A 19,183-nucleotide genomic window follows, 5' to 3' on the forward strand; every position below is an offset into this window, starting at 1 on the left:
AATGTTCTAGTCATTGAACAAAGAATGGAATTGAAATGGCCTTAAACTACGACCACATTTAGATCCGGTAAAATCTTTGCAAAATCCTTTTTAAAACATGCTATTGAACGTATAAGTCCAGGTTGCCGGTTGGTAGCCCGATAGAATATTGCTTAAATAATGTTCTTTAAACAAATAAATAATATTGGCCTAATCGCTTAATTTTATCATGTAAACAGGTGTCAAAAATTATAAAAAAAAATTATATATAGAGACATTTTTCTCTAAACCCTCCAGTTTTCGAGAAAATGCGATTTTTACGATTTTTATCGTCCCTAAAAAGTGTATAAAAGATTCAGATTTCAGATTTGTAGTGCAAAGCTTACTCAACAACATGAAGAAAAAAATTTTTGGCCTAATTGCATTACGTGCGCAAAACCACGCAAAAATAACGACTTTCTATTCTATAGATGTTAGAAAGATGGGATTTTCACCAATCGATTCAAATAAAGTGAAATTAACAGAAAAGTTCGAAAAATTTCATTTTCTGCAACCCAACTCTCCATAAAATCAGAATAATCGTGTTTCGGGAAAAAAAAAAATTAAAATAAGCAAATAATAACACGCGGCTCTTGCAAACTTGTTACATGACACGACTGCTATTTAGCTCCAAAATTACTAATACACTCATGAACGCTGTAGGTCACGTGGTTTCGTGAAAGCCAATCACGTCGCAGCAATTTCGAGCGAGAGATACAGTCGATATATGCTCTCTTTCGTATGTCAAACTGTGCATAGTGCTGTTCACCCTTCCTGCTGTTCTCGATCATCTGGCAGGTGAAAAATTCTATCAAATTATGTGGATTTTTGGGATTATTTGTCTTAAATACCTATATAAGTCTCCAAAAATCCAAAAAGTGCCTCAAGAATGTTTTTTGCATTTGTTTAACACCATTTTGCAGAAGTAAAGTTAACATTTAGACCCGACTGATTGGCCTGGGTCTGTGATTTTTTAATTCCTCAAATATTTAATTTGAGGATATAAAATTTTTACATAAAATTCTACATCAAAATTGCAAAACGCGATGTAGAGAAGCTTTTTTGGTATGTTATTAAGACCTCTCGACAGACGTACCAAAATTGAACGAAAAAGAAATTGACTAATTAGGTGATTTTTTAAACATCTATACCAAAATTTTATTCGTAGCATCAATATTTTTAAGCGTCGCAAACTTGGGACTAACCTTAGTATACCTTGATAGTTGATATACGTATTTCATATATACATGGCATATAAGTTATTTATTTAAATCGTCACCCGTCATTTTCGCCTTTCCTTTTTTTAACCTTAGTTCTCTGATTATAGTACACTTTTAATACCTTCGTATTCTTACTCTTACCATTCTTTCTGTGTACTTGTAAAGTTTATTAAAATTTCTGCGATATGTATCATACTAAAACGTTAAATAAACATTTAATAATAAGAAATTACGTATGAACAAAGGTGCTAAATGATTTTAATTGCATGTTATTAAATTGTTTTATCAAAGTGAAATTTACTTACAAAAAAAAAAAGGTTTATGAACATAATAAAATATTTGTATACAGACTAGTCAGTAAAGGAATGGTTCATAAGCGACACAAAAATTTTCTTGAACAAGTGATAACAAACAATTGACTCAGTTAATTGTTGAAATACCATATATAGAGGGTTTTGATTACTCTGTCACACATAACATATTCCCGTATAATACATACTATAAAATTTGCGCATAGTATGCGCTTTCACGGGTTAACAGTGATGTTTACGAAAAATGTTTCACACAAAAGTTGATTATTTTTTTATAAGGAATATTTTTTTCGTTTTTATCTATCTCTAACGGTTATCGGTAGATCACCGTTATCTAACGGTTATCTATCTCTAACGGTCATCGGTTTACGGTAACTTTTATCTATCTCTAATGGTTATCGGTAGATCACCGTTATCTAACGGTTATCTATCTCTAACGGTCATCGGTTTACGGTAACTTTTATCTATCTCTAACGGTTTACAAGATGGGTCCTACGGACCCAAGAACCAATTAACCTATGTTGCTCATTTATGAATTCGACCTTACTTTTTACGTCCTAAGCACGCTATACAAATTTCAGCTTGATATCTCTTTTCGTTTTTGAGTTATCGTGATGACAGACGGGCAGACAGACAGACAGACAACCGGAAATGGACTAATTAGGTGATTTTATAGCATTTTTTTTTATAGCATCAATATTTTTAAGCGTTACAAACTTGTGACTAAACATAGAAAATATTGTTACAAACATCATGGTTTTGTAATGGTTGAACCATCGAGCCTGTAGCTTCCTGCCTGCAATGTTCTTCATTTATGTATTGATAACCCAGCTTGCTGACGGGATATATATTTGTAAAATAAAAGTTTTATATGTTTTTTACAACAAATTTCAGAGACTCTAAAATTTTGTTTATACATTAAACAGTGTCAGGACTATCATATGTTTGGAGATCCTAAATTATTGTCAGTCAATTAAATATTGCATACAAATAAATTAATACAAATATAATACTTTTATATAATAATACTTGTTTTAATAACAACTAATGAATTATTATTAAAAACTAGATCATTCACTAACACACCTTTAGTTTAAATATCATTTTAAATATTTATTTTAACAACAGTGGCGAATTTTAAATAATTTCATTTCAATTCCATAAAGAGAACGAAGGTTTTATGGGTCAAAAAAATGATACATTTTAGTTAACTTTATACTACGTTATATATAGAAATTTCATTTTAAGTAATATTAATCAAGAGGTTCTAAAAATTTGTTTAAGTTCCTTTTGTATAACCTCTGACTTTCAAATTTTTCTAATATCCAAAGCACTAAATAAATTACCCAGAAACAATTTATTCATTCCGGCTATAATTGTAGACAATATCTGTTTATGAGAGCCTTCCAAGATCAGGTTATATTAAAGGGTTAAATTTTTTTGGTTGGGGCGACATTTACTTTCCATCCTGCGACGATTTGAGGCTTGTATTGTATTTTAAAGGACTAACTCATTAGCTTTTGGAACATCAGTAATTTATTTCCCCCAAAGTTCTAATATTTGCAAGCAATTCCATTTTAAGTAAAAAAATTTTACAAATTGCGTTAGTTTCGGTCGTTAACGTAAATTTTCGAAAACCGGTTTATGGGTTGAATATGTTGCAAATAAACCCCTGTTATAACCCACTTTTATCTTTGTTTCGAATTACCGAACTCGCTATATACCCACTCAATTTTCCAGAGATAGAATTAGCATTTTATGGAACATAAACGATTCGAGAAAAAACCAATCTAAGAACCTAAGACTTATAATTAATAGTTGTGAGTTTTAATTTGTGGAAATTCATTTTAATTTGGTTTTAGAAAAATAAAATTTTTTTATAAATTAATTATTTAAAAATATTTATTTATTTATATATAATTTGCAATTGAGACTTATAACATTATTTAGATATTTTCTGAGTATATTTCTAAAAGAATCTTACAAAGCACCTTACGCTTTTTTCCTCTAAAAAGATTTTATTTCTTAACCAATATATATATATATTTTTTTTTTAAACTTATTTTCTATTTTTCAGTCCATATTGTTACAAAAGCGTGTTTTTTATTTATTAATATTATGAATTGTTATCTGCGCTTCCACCATCACAGAAAGGTTTTGGTTAATCGTTCATTCAAAAGATCTTGATCAAGATAATAGTAAAAACGTATTAAATTATTATATATGCATCGGCTCTTAATAAGTGTTAGAGGTTTCAAATCAATCCGACTTTTGAGTTGTGTGAAAAGAACGTTCAAAGATTCCATTATATGGATATTTGGATACATACCAAGCTAATAAAAGTGTGTTCTCTTAATTGTTTACCCGAACTTACTTTATCCACTCTAACTCTTTGCATTTTCATCATTACTTAAATATTGTCTTTTTAATTTTAATTAAGGCGTTATAAAATCATTTTTTTTTAAATATCGATTCCTTTAAATTAGAAAATTCAATAAGTGAATCATGAGTTAAAATCATAGATATATAACATGTAGATAGATATATACTAGCGCCACCAAATGCATGGCTAGAACTAAAAAATATAGAGATCTTTATTTAACGACTATAATCGCGCATGCGTTGAATGGTTTTATTTAGTTCCCAAACACTCATACTGAGGCGTTCTTTTACGCCATAAATTTTATATTACACCATATAGAACTTCTATTCAGTTATATGGAGATGAGTGGTTAAAATTAACTGATAAATTTGCCACTGGTTTAATACACCTATACACATAATAAACTCCAATTTCGAGGAATGTATTTTATATAAATTGAAATTGTTCAGAGATAGAACGATATAGACGTACAATATCTACTACTACGAATCCAGGAGTATGTATACAACAAACATAAGTGGTGTTTCACAGGGTGTTTTATTTAAAAGTCTGTTACAAAAAAAAAAAGGATAAAAGAAAAGTTTATTTAAAAAATTATTTTTACTATACCACGTAAGCGACTAAAAATAGCATTTGACATTGAACCATCCATACTAATATTATAAATGCGAAAGTAACTGAAAGTAGTCTGTCTGTCTGTCTGTTACTTTTTCACGCCTAAACGGCTGAACGGATTTTGATGAAATTGGGTATGGTGATAGATGATAACCTAGAAATGGTCATAGGCTATAAATAATCACGCCATCGTTCTTAGGGGGTAGGCAGTAGGCAGATAACTAAATTGAGTTAGTGATTTTTAGTCGTTTTTGTTGGGGACTTTTGCTCTTTCACGTCTAAACGGCTGAACAGATTTTGATGAAATTTAGTAAGGTAATAGATGGTTACCTAAAAACGGATATAAGATCAAAATGATCACGTCATCGTACTTAAGAGGTAGGAAGTAGGCAGAAAACTGAATTGAGTTAGTGATTTTTTTATGGTTTTTGCTGGGAGTTTTGCTCTATCATGCCTAAACGGCGGAACGGATTTTGATGAAATTTAGTTAGGTGATAGATAGTAACCTAGAAAAGGATATGGAATATGGGGGGAGGGTGAAAGTGGGAATGTTGCCCAGCAAAGCGGGTAGTTCACAGCTAGTTGCTAATATATCTAAAATCCATGCTTGAAAAATTAATTTTTTCAAGTTTTTCTGAGATAACTACTTGCAAAATATGAGACACTAATTAAAGAAGTAGAGAAACCAATTATTAAAGCTTGTGACACTTCTTTCGAAACTGTTTTTAGTACGAAAAATAATTCGCGAAGCATGAGCAGCGTTAATACAGTGACTTTCTTCTTTAGGGTAATTAGGAATTAATTTACTAATACCAACAATTGAGACACCCCCAATTGTATATACTAGAATACGATTTCCGTAAATATTTTTATACTAGCATGATACCCACCCGCTTTTCTAGGTCTAAAAGTAACGACGACCGCGTTCCTTTCACCTCTTTTGATTTCATTTCACCCCTATCAAAATAGGTATAAATAATCAAATAATCAGTTTTCAATTTAAAAAATGTAAAATACTTCATTGTCGTACTTTATTGCCATATCAGAAAATCCTGGTGGAACATCTGGCAGTAAATTGTGTCCTAATCATTCTTTTTATACCATGTATAAATGAAATATACATAGTATATTAAGTTTAGTCCCAAGTTTGTAACGCTTAAAAATAATGATGCTAGGAAAAAAAATTGTCATAGGTGTTCATAAAATCACCAAATTAGTTCATTTCCGGTTGCCCGTCCGTCCATCCGTCTGTGGACACGATAACTCAAAAACGAAAAAAGATATCGAGCTGAAATTTGTACATCGTACTCAGAACGTAAAAAGTGAGGTCAAGTTCGTAAATGAGCATCATAGGTCAATTGGGTCTTGGGTCCTTAGGACCCATCTTGTAAAACGTTAGAGATAGAACAAAAGTTTAAATGTACAAATTGTTCCTTATCAAAAATTAAACAACTTTTGTTTGAAACATTTTTTCGTAAACATCACTGTTTACCCGTGAGGGCGCCAATTATGCGGAAATTTTATAATATGTACCATGAAGGTTATAAGAAGGAGAACGATCGCTATAGAAAATATTGTCCCCGAAATATGGATAAAATAAGTGAGGCGCTGCGACCGCTAAGTAGTATCAATAAAAGCGGGCTGTTGTGCGCTAATTTGAAATGATATATCAATTTGTACATTATGCAACTAACTTCATCTACTTGTACTCATAAACAGCTAACTTCGCAGATACTACTTCTTGATGACAGCGCGGCTGGTGGCTGAAAAATGAACTATAAATTCTACAAATTTTCAGGGACAGACGCGCTAATGCTTTAGCACGTAGCGATCGTTCTCCTTCTTTATAACCTTCACGATATGTACTATACTTGATTATCAGTTATGTATGTGTCACATGTTTGTATGTGTAATGTGATAAAGAAATCAACACTGACTATGCATGGTATTTCAACAATTAACTCAGTCAATTGTTTGTTTTCACTTGTTATTATAATTTTTAATTTAAGTTTACAAGTATGTTCATAGATAGTGCAGTGGAATGTAAAAAAATATCTTTATAAATAATAACTCTTGTGATATTGCGATGTATGCGCTATATTATTGTAAAGTTTTTTTAAAATTCAATGAAGTTTTTGCGTGAAAGTTTAACAAACAAACACTCAAACTTTCACATTTATAATATATTGCGATGCAAGGTGATACCATATGAAGTCTCAACAAAATTCATAAAGTTGATTATCGTCAATTTTTTAAAAGTTGTTGAAGCTCGAAGGTATTAAGATTTTAACATCTCATATAGTTTTGTATAGTATAATGTTTATTTTTTCCTGTGAAACGTTGGACACTTTTGACCAAAGTTTTGGAACCACCATAGCAGCCTGGCATTTTTATTTTACAATAGTAATAATATTGATATTTTAGAGCAATTTGGAATACGTCGATGGCCGCGTTGTTACAACTATGTGGAACTCTATAAAAGCTTTATACCTTTTGCAACTGTAAAATAGCAAGTATATGGAATAATAAAATAAATAATCAAAAAAATAAAAAATCCGACTGAATTAAATAAAATTTGAAAAGAAAGAAACAAGCACAGTAGTTTGCATAGCGACTTTAATAGTCGGGGTCCCTTATTGGGAAGATTTGAGTCGGTATCGATAATAATGGGTCCCCACACTTGAAGTCAGTATGTTAACGAATGTTTATTATCTTTAACTTCAGATTTTATTTAACGCATTCGGATTTTTATTTGTTTAATTATTTATTCTATTTAAGACTACTATATTAAAAGATACTTAACCGAAATCTGTACTTTAAAAAACAAACTACTACAAATTGACAAAATGGGTCGATTCTTAATATTTTGCCTAAGGTCAGAGATGGTTGGAGATTTAAAAAAAAAAGAAAAAGTTGCTTAGAATATTCTTTTATACCCATATACCGATTTTAATTACAAAATTCGAATGTTTAATTTTTTGATTATTTTGATCTTTAGTCAAATTTTTTACAAGTTTATTAAAATATTTGAATACAAAACAATATTAAATTGTCTAGTTGCCTAATTTTTACATTCCATAGCATACTAGTCATCAAAATTTAATAATTTTTTACCTAGTGTGCTACAGAATGTAAAAACTGGACAGATTGATAATTTAAAGTGTTATGTATTAACACATTAAATTAATTAATTGTTTTTTTTTTTATTAGCGTATTAATACTTAGCACCAAAAAGAGATTTAAAAAGATACAAGATACGCGCGAGAAACATAGTCACTCCTTGGCAGTTGAGTAAAAATAGCCAGAATAGGATCCCCGCAAGAAAAGAAAAATAGCTAGACATTAAGAAGCAAATAATGTCAATGCAAAAAATAGCTCTTCTTTGACGAATACCCTGTTTATATGATATTTGTAAGTGTATATAATGAGTAGTTGTGTAAATTGTGACGGGTGTGAAAAGCCAACGAGTAAACTTCACCAAGCACCAAGCTTTATCGATTGCTTTGTGAAAGTAGTTAGCAATGCATACATACATACATGATGCTCTCTCTACTTTATGTAGTCACAGTATACAGCACACAAAAACATACATACACATAATACATGTACACGTCCTCACGAAAGGACATACACAGATACACACAAATGCCACTCAACGCCACTAGGTTGTTGGCGTGTTCTCTTTTCTAAAAAAACGTACAGGCATTTCATGAGCTATGTTGAATGAGTAATACAATAAGAATCATCAAAATGGTCCAACGCGTTTGCCCTCTAGTGTGCCACATAAGAACACACATACACTTTCATAATATGGCATCTGGTGGTCGCCATATTAAATTTTCTTTACTGTCATATACTCAGTAGCACTCACAAGGTTAAAACTAATCGATTGCGTTTGGTCTCTAGTGCTCCATATAAGAACACACATACATTCTTTTTTCACAATATGGCGTCTGGTGGTCGCCATGTTAATTTTTTTTTCGATGCCATATCTTCAGTGGCACTTGGCAGGTTAAGGCAAAACGATTGATGTAAGAAACATCAAAATCCTCGACGCGTTTGGCCTCTAGTGTGCCACATAGGAACAGGTATAGACTGATAACTACATTATCACTCCTTTGCGTTGCTCAGTCGGGTAAAAATATGGTTGATTTGATATGCTTGGTAAATACCTTTGGAATTATCGATATGATAAATTTTAATCGACTGTATCTGCTACCCTCAATATTTTACGTTTCCCACAATATTGAGGTAATAGTGTATAAACAACAATTGTAGAACGAAAATTCAACCTATATAGAAAAAGGTTCTGCACGAATCCTTACTTTATCCTCTACAACTTTTATATTAATTGTAAATACTTTTATACAAAAATTGATTTTTTGCAATGTTTGGCCTTGAATATCTAAGGAAGCTACTTATACAAACAGATTAAGAAAATATAGTCGGGAACAAATAGTTTCGGAATAAAAATCTGGAAAAAATAGATCCGTTAAAAAAAAGGATCTGGAAATTTCAGTAAAATAGACCTGAAAAAATAGACTCAAAATCAAAAAAGACTATCATCCCCGGTCAGTGTGATATTGTGGCTGCCGATCCAAGCCTACCAACTGTGACATAATCAAATGTTACTAGAGTTAAATTATAAATATAAATATTCATTAAATTGCTATATTAATATTTATAATATCTCCGTTTTTTTTATAAGATTTATATTATCTCAGTTTTCTGCTATAGTAACCTATTTTTGAACGCAAAGGTTAAAAATTTCAGAATCCAACCAACTCCTCTGTAGTCGACAAACTCAACTCAACCAATTCGTAATTACAACAAGAGTTACTAATGATAATAAATTTAAAATAAATATGCTAATATATCATAGATAAGCACTAATTTCAATTCCTTTTATTAATTTTATTTAATTTTTCTTTTTATTAGTAAAATGTGTTTGGGATTTATATATGCGAATCTATTTTTTCGGATTTACTTTTACTGGTTTTGTTTTGTTTTTTTTTTTTTTTTTTTTTTTTTTTTTTTTTTTTTAATATATTCCGCCAAATAAACACGTATTCTTGCTATAAAGTTAGTAAAACGCTGCCAGCCATTTTAGTGGCGTAATATTGGTAAAAAAAACAGTCGTGTATGTACTTATTACATGTATAAATAAAGTTAATGGTAATATAACCTACAATTGCAATGAAAGCCATTAACAAATTAGTTATTAACGCATATTATTTTTGCCTATATGATGTCACATCATGGAGGCTCATGTTTTAGGTTACGTGATAAACAGATTAAAAATTACAACTTTGAATTTTAACTTAAGGTAGTACCAGCATGAAATCACTTTTCGACAGATTTGGCCGAATTTTTTTTCTCGGGTTTATAATAGCTTTATTTATGAATTCCTAAAATTTCATAATTTTTGACCGTTTAGATCGCGAGATATTTAAAGACAAAGTTCGCGATTTTGAGGGTCATGTCCCATTTAAAGCATGTAAAATGTCCGGTCTCTCCAACTATTTTTTATGATATTATTATATATTGAAGAAAAAGTAGAAAAAAATGTTTATACAATACAATTCTAAAAAAAAAATTTAGAAATTAATTTTCACTTTCGAGATATTAATTTTGACGTAAATTGATCGAAATTGGGACGTTGGCATAATTATTTCCCATTTTAAACGGTCAAAATTTCTGAAACTTTGGGAATTAATAGTAAGCATTATTAAATTCTTAAATTTAATTTTTCGTTAAATTCTGTCGAAAAAAAAATTGTACCATTGCTTTAACATAGAAACTGCAAATACCATGCTGGAACATCCTTAATAAAATATTGATTTAAAATATTAAATGATTTTATGACTCAGAAAAATTTCATAATTTATTTTTCATTACCGAAAGTAACCTATTGCATTGAAATGTACTTTAAAGTATTATCAAGTAAAGGTTTGTAAAATGTTTGGTAAAAACGTTTGAAAAGTTATATGAATGAATATACAAAATACATAGAAAACAGATATCCATATACATAGCTCGCTCGCATCGCAACTCAGAACATCAAATCGTAAAGAATAAACCAAAAACTACTTCACTGCTCACTGATCAATGAACAACTACTCTATAAAAACCAAATATCATTCATTGAGCTTAATATTTAGAGCTTAGTTCTTTTTCCTATTTCGATGTCAAAATAATTTGCGGAAAAAGCACAAACGAATAGACGGACAGACATTTCTCCATGGCAATAATACAATTAAAATATAATAATATAAATTATGATAAATTATCTTATTTATTCCAACTATAAAGATTATTAAGTTGTGTGTGTTCTTTTAAGTTTTATTTTCTAGATTTTAGGTTTTTCAAAGGTATATTTTTCTCCCGAAAATCGAAATAAATTTTCTTTTAAATTAATAATTAAATATGAAATGTGAATAATGTACAGTGTAGCATTCAAAATGAAGACATCCTCATATTTTGGTTATTTAAAGGAATATCCATTTGAAATTTTGACTGTCATACAGGGCGATAGGTCACATTTTTTAAGAAACTTAATCGGAATCTGAACTTCAAACTCTGCCTACTACGAATTGACAAATAGGGCCAATTCTTTATATTTTGCATAGCGTAAAAGATGGTTTGAAATACCGAAAAAAAAAATATTAGAAAAAATTGCTTAGAATACTTTTTTATACCCATAAACCGATTTTCATAATAAAATTAGCTTTTTTAAATTTTTTAATTATTTAGGTCTTCACTAATATAAAAATTATTTAAGTTTATTGAAATATTTGATCATGTAACACTATAAAATTATCAATTTGCTCAGTTATAAAAGTTTATTTTTTAATTTTGTAACTAGTTTGCTATGGAATGTAAAAATTGGACATATTGATAATTTAATAGTTTTATGTATAGTGTAGGCGCTGAGTGGGTTTCGTATGCATTTACAGGTCAAACCGAACAAGAAGTGTATTTCGACGTATTTTAACCCGCTGAATCCGAATTTGGAGCTTGATTGTCGCTCACAGTTTGGGAAATTTGTTATAAACAAATTTAAATATTTATACGGCTAAAGCTTCTAAACTATTGAAAATTTTACGACGCAGATATGAGATTTTATGAGACTTTTAGAATTTTTAGAACACCAAAATGAAGCTTTGTACGGAAGTTTATCCGATTTCCTCTCCGAGGTTGATCCCCAATTAGATTGAGCCGGTATTTTCGATTAACTTTAATTGATTGAGATGTATGACTCAATTAGCTATTTGTCATTTAAATTTTTAACTGGAGTATTTTGAAAAACTGAGTTTAAAATTATCTGCCTTGAAATTAGGTCCAAAATTTCATCTGAACCCTAAAAAGATAAAATATAAATTTCATACTTTGGAAATACTTCTTTTTACAAGCTATTATTTAACTGCAATAGTCATAAATATTGTATGCATGAAGGTATTTTAAATATAAATTACATATTTTTAATACAAAATACATAAAATTTATTATACCTAGCAATTTGCGAGTGTTGCATCATATTTTAAAGAAGTTGACATATGCTTGAAACTCGAAAAAAAAGTTTTATCGATAAAAAAGCTTTAAGCACAAAATGTTTGTCTATAGACGCACGTCCTACGCAGTCATTAAACTTGTCCCAGGTTTTTAGGATCAAGGAAATGTTCCATACCTGGTAAAAGATAGACGAACACTTTAAATTGGAAAGTTGTTATCGATTAAAAGGGTAATATATTTTGTTCGAAAAGTTTTTCCGCAAACCGTACAGTTTGGGGCAAAAACGGACTGAAAAGTTTTATTCCATATATCTTCTGAGTAATCTTGACTCTTTTCGAAAAAAATTTTCCAACAAAAGTGGTTTGTTTTTCTATAAAAACCATTTTTGTTCAAATTGAATGAAGAAATACACAAAAGCTATGATCTGCAGTTTCTTATAGAGTCTTATAGGGTATTTTTGCGATCAATTGCGGTCATCAATTTTACGAAAAAAAAATTTCAAATAAAAAATGTTTGTGTTTTTATAAATAACGACTTTTTAATTTCTAAGTGATCGTCTAATGTTTACCAGTTATGAATTGCAAAAGTTCTAACTGAAACGGGAAACTTAGATTGAAGCATTTTCCTCGATTAAAATTATTGCCAATTTAAGGACGTATGAGCATGACCATGGCATATTTGGGGGCACAAATTTAAAAATAGATACAGTAGAACCTCGATAACTTAAACCTCGGTAACATAAAAACCTCTGTTACTTCAAAAAATACTATGTTCCCTTCCCATCAGAGCCCAAAACCTCTATAACTTAAAATACGCAACCTCTATAACTTAAATAAATAATCTCTGTATAGGCCCTCAGTAACTACATAGAAACATGTACATACCTCTATATTAACTAGGGTACATAGAAACATGTACATACCTCTATATTAACCTTTACCTAACATAGACCCTTGATAACTTAAAACCTCTATAACTTAAAATATTTTGTGTTTCCCTTGGACTTTAACTTATCGAGGTTCTACTGTATTTTCAATTTTGATGATAAATTTATATTATTACTTGACGATATAAGACGAAAAGTAAGAATAAAATTTTTCGATATCTGGCTTAATTTTCAAAATATCGAAAATTTTGTTTAATTATTTTGCTTTCGATATTTCGAAAACCAAGACACATATCGAAAAATTTTATTCTTATTTTTCGTCTACATTCATGAAGTTATAACAAAATTCATCATCAAAGTTGAAAATAAGATAAAAATAATTTCAACCCTTAATCTACCCTGCTCTTACATCCCTTATATGGACGGTGACACTTAGTTTTTTTCTTTTCTAATTCATTGCTAATATGTTTACTTTCTATTAAAAATTTTTTTTTAAATTTGTTTTCATTCATTCCAAATGAAAATTATCAAAAACTTCCAAAATATGTCGTTTTTTGAGATTCCTCCATAAGAGCCAATGTATTTTATATCGATTTTTAATGACTTTTTTCTTAAAAATTTGCACGGATACCTAAGTTGAAATTTTAACCACATATTCTTTGAGTAAAAGACTACCTACAAACAAATTTTGAGCCTTTAAATCAAACATTGTTGTCATGCTCATACATCCTTAAGTACTTTAAAATGATAAAAAAAATTTGGAAATATTGATAGGATCCTAAAATTAATCAGAAAGCTTAGTGATATCGCTCTCAAGGATCATATCCAGTACCTACAACTTGTTTCTACATTAGAGATATACAGAAAGATTAAATAATTTTAACGTATAAAAGATATTCACTATTGCCAAGTACCTACCTTATAATAAATATATTTTCTTTTTATTTACTGACTATTTATCATGTATTTTTATTGTTTTTAGTTTGTTTTTTTTCGCAGTTATAACTTAAATTCAGTTGAATCAATTTTCCACTTTTTTAAATTTAGAATTTATCTGGTTTCATTTTTCGTGGAATTGTTAACGACGGTAGATTCATTGAAAAGACTTTAAGTGCTAAAAATCTCAATTTTAGAAATTTTTTAGTAGGTTCGAAAGCATGTTTACTACACTAACAAATAAATCCCGGTGCCTATAATTTGTCACATATATTAATTAGTCTGGGACAATGACAATTTTAAAATTTGATGAAAAATTTTACAGTTATTGCTTAGGTACTTGTTACTCAAAAATAATTATAACAAGTGAAAACAAACAATTGACTGAGTTAATTGTTGAAATACCATGCATAGACAGTGTTGATGACTCTATCACATTACACATACATACATGCCACACATATGTATAACTGATATTCCCATATAATACATATTACATATATATACAATTTACGCCTAGTTTGTGCCCTCACGGGTAAACAGTGATGTTTACGAAAAAACTGTTTCAAACAAAAGTTGGTTATTTTTTTATAAGGAATATTTTTTACCTTTAAACTTTTGTTCTATCTCTAACGGTTTACAAGATGGGTCCCACGGACCCAAGACACAATTGACCTATGTTGCTCATTTACGAACTCGACCTCACTTTTCACGTCCTGAGTACGCTGTAAAAATTTCAGCTTGATACCTATTTTCGTTTTTGAGTTATCGTGTTGACAGACAGACGGACAGACGGACAGACAACCGAAAATGGACTAATTAGGTGATTTTATAAACACCTTTACCAAAATTTTGTTCAAAGTATCAATATTTTTAAGCGTTACAAACTTGGGACTAAACTTAGTATACCTTGCATATTATATATATGCATGGTATAAAAATGTAATTCAATTTGGGTTTTACAATCTAAATTTAAAAGCGATTGGATTGATTCAGAGTTTACATGTTAAGGTAGTTATTGAAAAAGTGAATGTTTGATCATACTTGAGACTGCTGTTTCGAATTTTATTTACAAGTACTGTTAGAACTTGAGAAAATTAGACAAAAATTAAAAATAAAATTTTTCGATACACCACAGCTTTTGTAATATTAAAGCCTAAAAATTTAACGAAAATCATTTTAGAAAACAAACGGATACAATTTCATCACTTTAAATGTATTTTATGGAAAAACAAGAGCCGCTGGCCATAATTTTCTTCATAGGAAAATATTTGTCATACTTTTAACTTATGAATATTAGCTTTCCAATTTTGTTAAGAAAATTAGTCATATAACACAAGCTAAAACAAAATGCAAACCTTAACAGCACCATTTAATGGAAATGAGATTTTTTTGGTCTTTCCCAAGGAACGTCTTTATGGTTTTAAAACCCAAATTTCATTTTATTTCGATAGTTATTTGTGAATAGAAAGTAAGAAAAAATTATAAAATTTTCCACCAAATTTTAAACTATTGTCTCAGACTAATATAGGTTAAAAATTATATAGTACAGTTAAAGATGCAACAAATATAGGAAAATGAAAGAGACCACTCTAATTTTGCTAGAACCTTCTTTTTGTTTATAAATAATGATGACAAAATTTGACAAACGCTTAACATTTACTTATATAAATTGCTAAATTACTAATTTTTTAATTGAACATTAATATTGATCGTTTCATTAAATTAAAAATTTATTGTTTATTAACAACATTAGAAACATTTGCGTCTCTAACTCGTGCATGAGTGATGAGATTTTATATCTAAGAAACACATTTCACGAGGTCTTAGCAAAATACTAGCGGTTTCTTTCTTTTTCTTTTATTAGCGTAACATTTTTTACTGTAGGTACTAATGTGCGTCTGAATATATTTGTTCAATGTAATTAGTATCAGTTTGAAAGGGCGCTTAAATACAACCGTCAACTTAAGCTGTTTTCCATCAAATTCAAAATAAAACATTTTTAGAGACTGTCAAATATTTTATAAATTTACACCAAAAAGCATTTTAACAGTTTAAATACTATTGATCAACATTCACAAAATCCCCAAATAATTAAAATTTAATTTCTGATGGTAAAATGTATGGATAAGGTAATGGAAAAACATCATTTAAATAAAAAAAATATTTAAATGAGAAACAACAAAATTCTTTTTATTAAAAAAAATTTAATTAACTTTTCTCTTTGAATATTTAAATTAATTAAAATATCATGTTACGAAAAATCAAAATTGAAATTGGTTCACTAACACTAAAAAATTGTCTTGCTAAAGTAATTTGATAAACATACCAAAATCATTTTTTACAAATGTCGGATTACTTCTCTCGTTTGGAAGCAGACATTTAAAAAACTTCTGCGGATGCCGTGGATTGCTGACAAATCTTACGCTTTTAGAAAAATATTCCTGGAAAATTTGGTAGCAAAACTACAATTAATATATATTTTTTTTTCGCATTTTCTGGTCGCCTGTGTTTTACTAAATGCTTTGTTTCAACATTTGGAAGTAGATATTTCAACAAAAATATTGAAAACATGTACAATCTCTATTTACGTAAATTTATGTTATTTGAGATGGTCCGATAGCGAGAATGTAAAGATTTATTCACTCTTAATATTTCTTAAAGAGATGGCGCTGGATGGATTTTAGTGTGAAATATATGAGAACTGCATTTTTTCAATTGTTTCTAGTTCAGAAAAGCTTATAAATTAATCTTCCGCTTGTTTCCAGAAATCTCATTGGTCCAATTGTTGTATCCCCCCCCCCTCATTACAGAAATAGTTAAATTCCACTTTTTAAATCAAGTAGAAGCATGACATACTGGAACATTTCATACTATCGTGTCCGATATTTTCATCAATTAGAACCACATTTCTAAAACCTTACATCATCTGGTCTAATAACATCCTTCAGATACTATTAAAGGAGATAGGTAAAGAAAAACTCACCGCTTTATACCTGTACTGCATATACGCTCTGAAAATCAGGAAGTTTATCATCGAAGAGTGGGAGTGACAATCTATGAGTGTTAAATCTGAATTTATTTTTGAATCATTTTTCGTTTATAAGTTTGTACTTTTGTTTAAATTACTTGTTAATGTTCGTGTTTCAACTATTGTTGGCACATTTTTGACATGTTTTTTATTGTTAATCATTATTTCTGACTTTATGTTATTGTATCAAATTGTTATTTTTATTGTTAAGCACTTTTCTTGAAATTTGTTGAATATTTGATATGAATATTTGTGAACAAGGATTCATAATAGTTAAATATTTGATAATGTATACCAACCACCTATAATGCCTTCGGGCTTAATACAGTATTATTATTATTATTATTATTATTATGATTTAAAGATATATTAACGAATTCATGCCTGCCAAGGAGGGAGAAAGGATACAGTATTTACACCCCAGAGCCTCCCACCTCCTTGAGAGACATAAATCTTCACAAGGAAGCTACGTTTTTTGAAGAAAGTTCACTGAGTTGTGGCCGTGTAGTCTTTACGTCCGTCAGTCAATGCGACGTCCGTTTGTCCGTCTGTCGGGGGTACGTAAGTCTGTCTAATGTCCTGGTCAAGCAGGCTCCGTCCCTGCACCGCAGCGATGTGGAACCTACTAAAAGAAAGAAAAAAAAATAGAGAAAAAGAAAAAGAAACTTCAAGGGCTGTTACTTGAAGACAGTCTGATGCGATCTCAATGTACGAAGGGTGCCTATAATGACAGCCTTCTGCATAGAAGAGATAAGGTGACGAAGATGAGACCTGCAGACTTTTCTGAACAAGAATCAATTGACAAAATGCGGTCCTCATATTTTGAACACTCAACTCCATCCAGCCCTTGCTCTATTATGTAACACAGTGTATAGGTCTCATAATTGTATAAATTTTGAAAGCAGGCTGTATACATTGGAATTGTAAATTTCGTTCACAAACCATTTATTTCATAAACCATGATCATATACCACACAAAATACGGATACAAACAAAATAGAACGCCCCCCACTGATAACACTTACATTTTTATGTGTGGTTAAAATATTATTTACATTTATTTTATTTTATTTCTATAAATTTATTGTGTTGTTCTGTCTAAATTTATTTAAAACAAGAAAACAAACAATTGGCTGAACTAATTGTTGAAATATTCTGTACGCTAATACAATAATGCACTGTGCAGAAAATTATTTAAAAAAAATATCTATATGTTATAAATAGCGGACGGAGCGAGTTTTTTGGTTGAAGAACAAATAACGCCTTAAGAAATTAAAAATTAATAATTTGTGCCACAAACGGTACGAACATGTAGCGTTATTTTAAATTCTATTAAAGAAAAGGAATGGCCATAATAACGCCCGAAGTTATTAAAGGGTGCACGCGTTCAATAGCTGTAGCTATAATATATCAGCTGTAAGTTGAAAAGCGCGTACAGAAGCCTAAGTAGCGTTATTTTATAACACACAATACGCGTTACGTTAATATCTAACTTAATGCGAAGCGTTATTAAAAGCGAGCAAGAGCACGCATCCTTTCCTTTGGGACTAATCCATTTTAGTGAGAGTGGTTAATTCTATGTTAGGGAATAAAAGAGGAGCCCTTTTTAATTAATAACCATCTATTTGAGAATCTTTCGTAAGACGATTGTAGGAGAAAATTTGTTTTTGTAATTCGTAGAAAATGGCAACTGCTTGTTATAGTTCGATTGCGATATTTAACAAACTACTAAAAGAAAACGCAAAAAACCGAACTAAAATATTGGCACTTTATTCGGGGACCATTTTTGGAAATTAAAATTGCAAATTATCCTTTTAGTTACATACACATGATGTTAAATCAAGACGTACAGATTCAGCTTTGAAAAATTGATCTACGTTAATTTCAAGATCAACAACAATGATTTAACAAAAATACGTCAATATAGTTAAATATAGTTCTGTCTCACTATTTGGGGGCCTGATTTTTTGATGTACAGATTTCGTGACCATGGGAGATGGATTCGGAACCATCTTTGTTGGCGGGGTTTTTGAAAAACTTTGAAAACAAAGGTGGAAATTATTTTTTTTTTAGCAAAATTTTGACTCTTGCTGATAACTTTAAATGGAAAAGTTGAAGATAACTCAAAAAAAAGCATTTTGAGCCAAGACTCGCCCCTGTATCCGTTCTCTAGTTAGAAGCAGTTTTGAAATTGACAAATTCCCCATGGTCCAACAGTATTTATCTCAAAAAAGCTAATCTTATTTTTTGACTGATAGGGTGCCTTGATAT

Source organism: Chrysoperla carnea, chromosome 1 (genome assembly GCF_905475395.1).
Source record: "Chrysoperla carnea chromosome 1, inChrCarn1.1, whole genome shotgun sequence".
NCBI lineage: Eukaryota > Metazoa > Arthropoda > Insecta > Neuroptera > Chrysopidae > Chrysoperla > Chrysoperla carnea.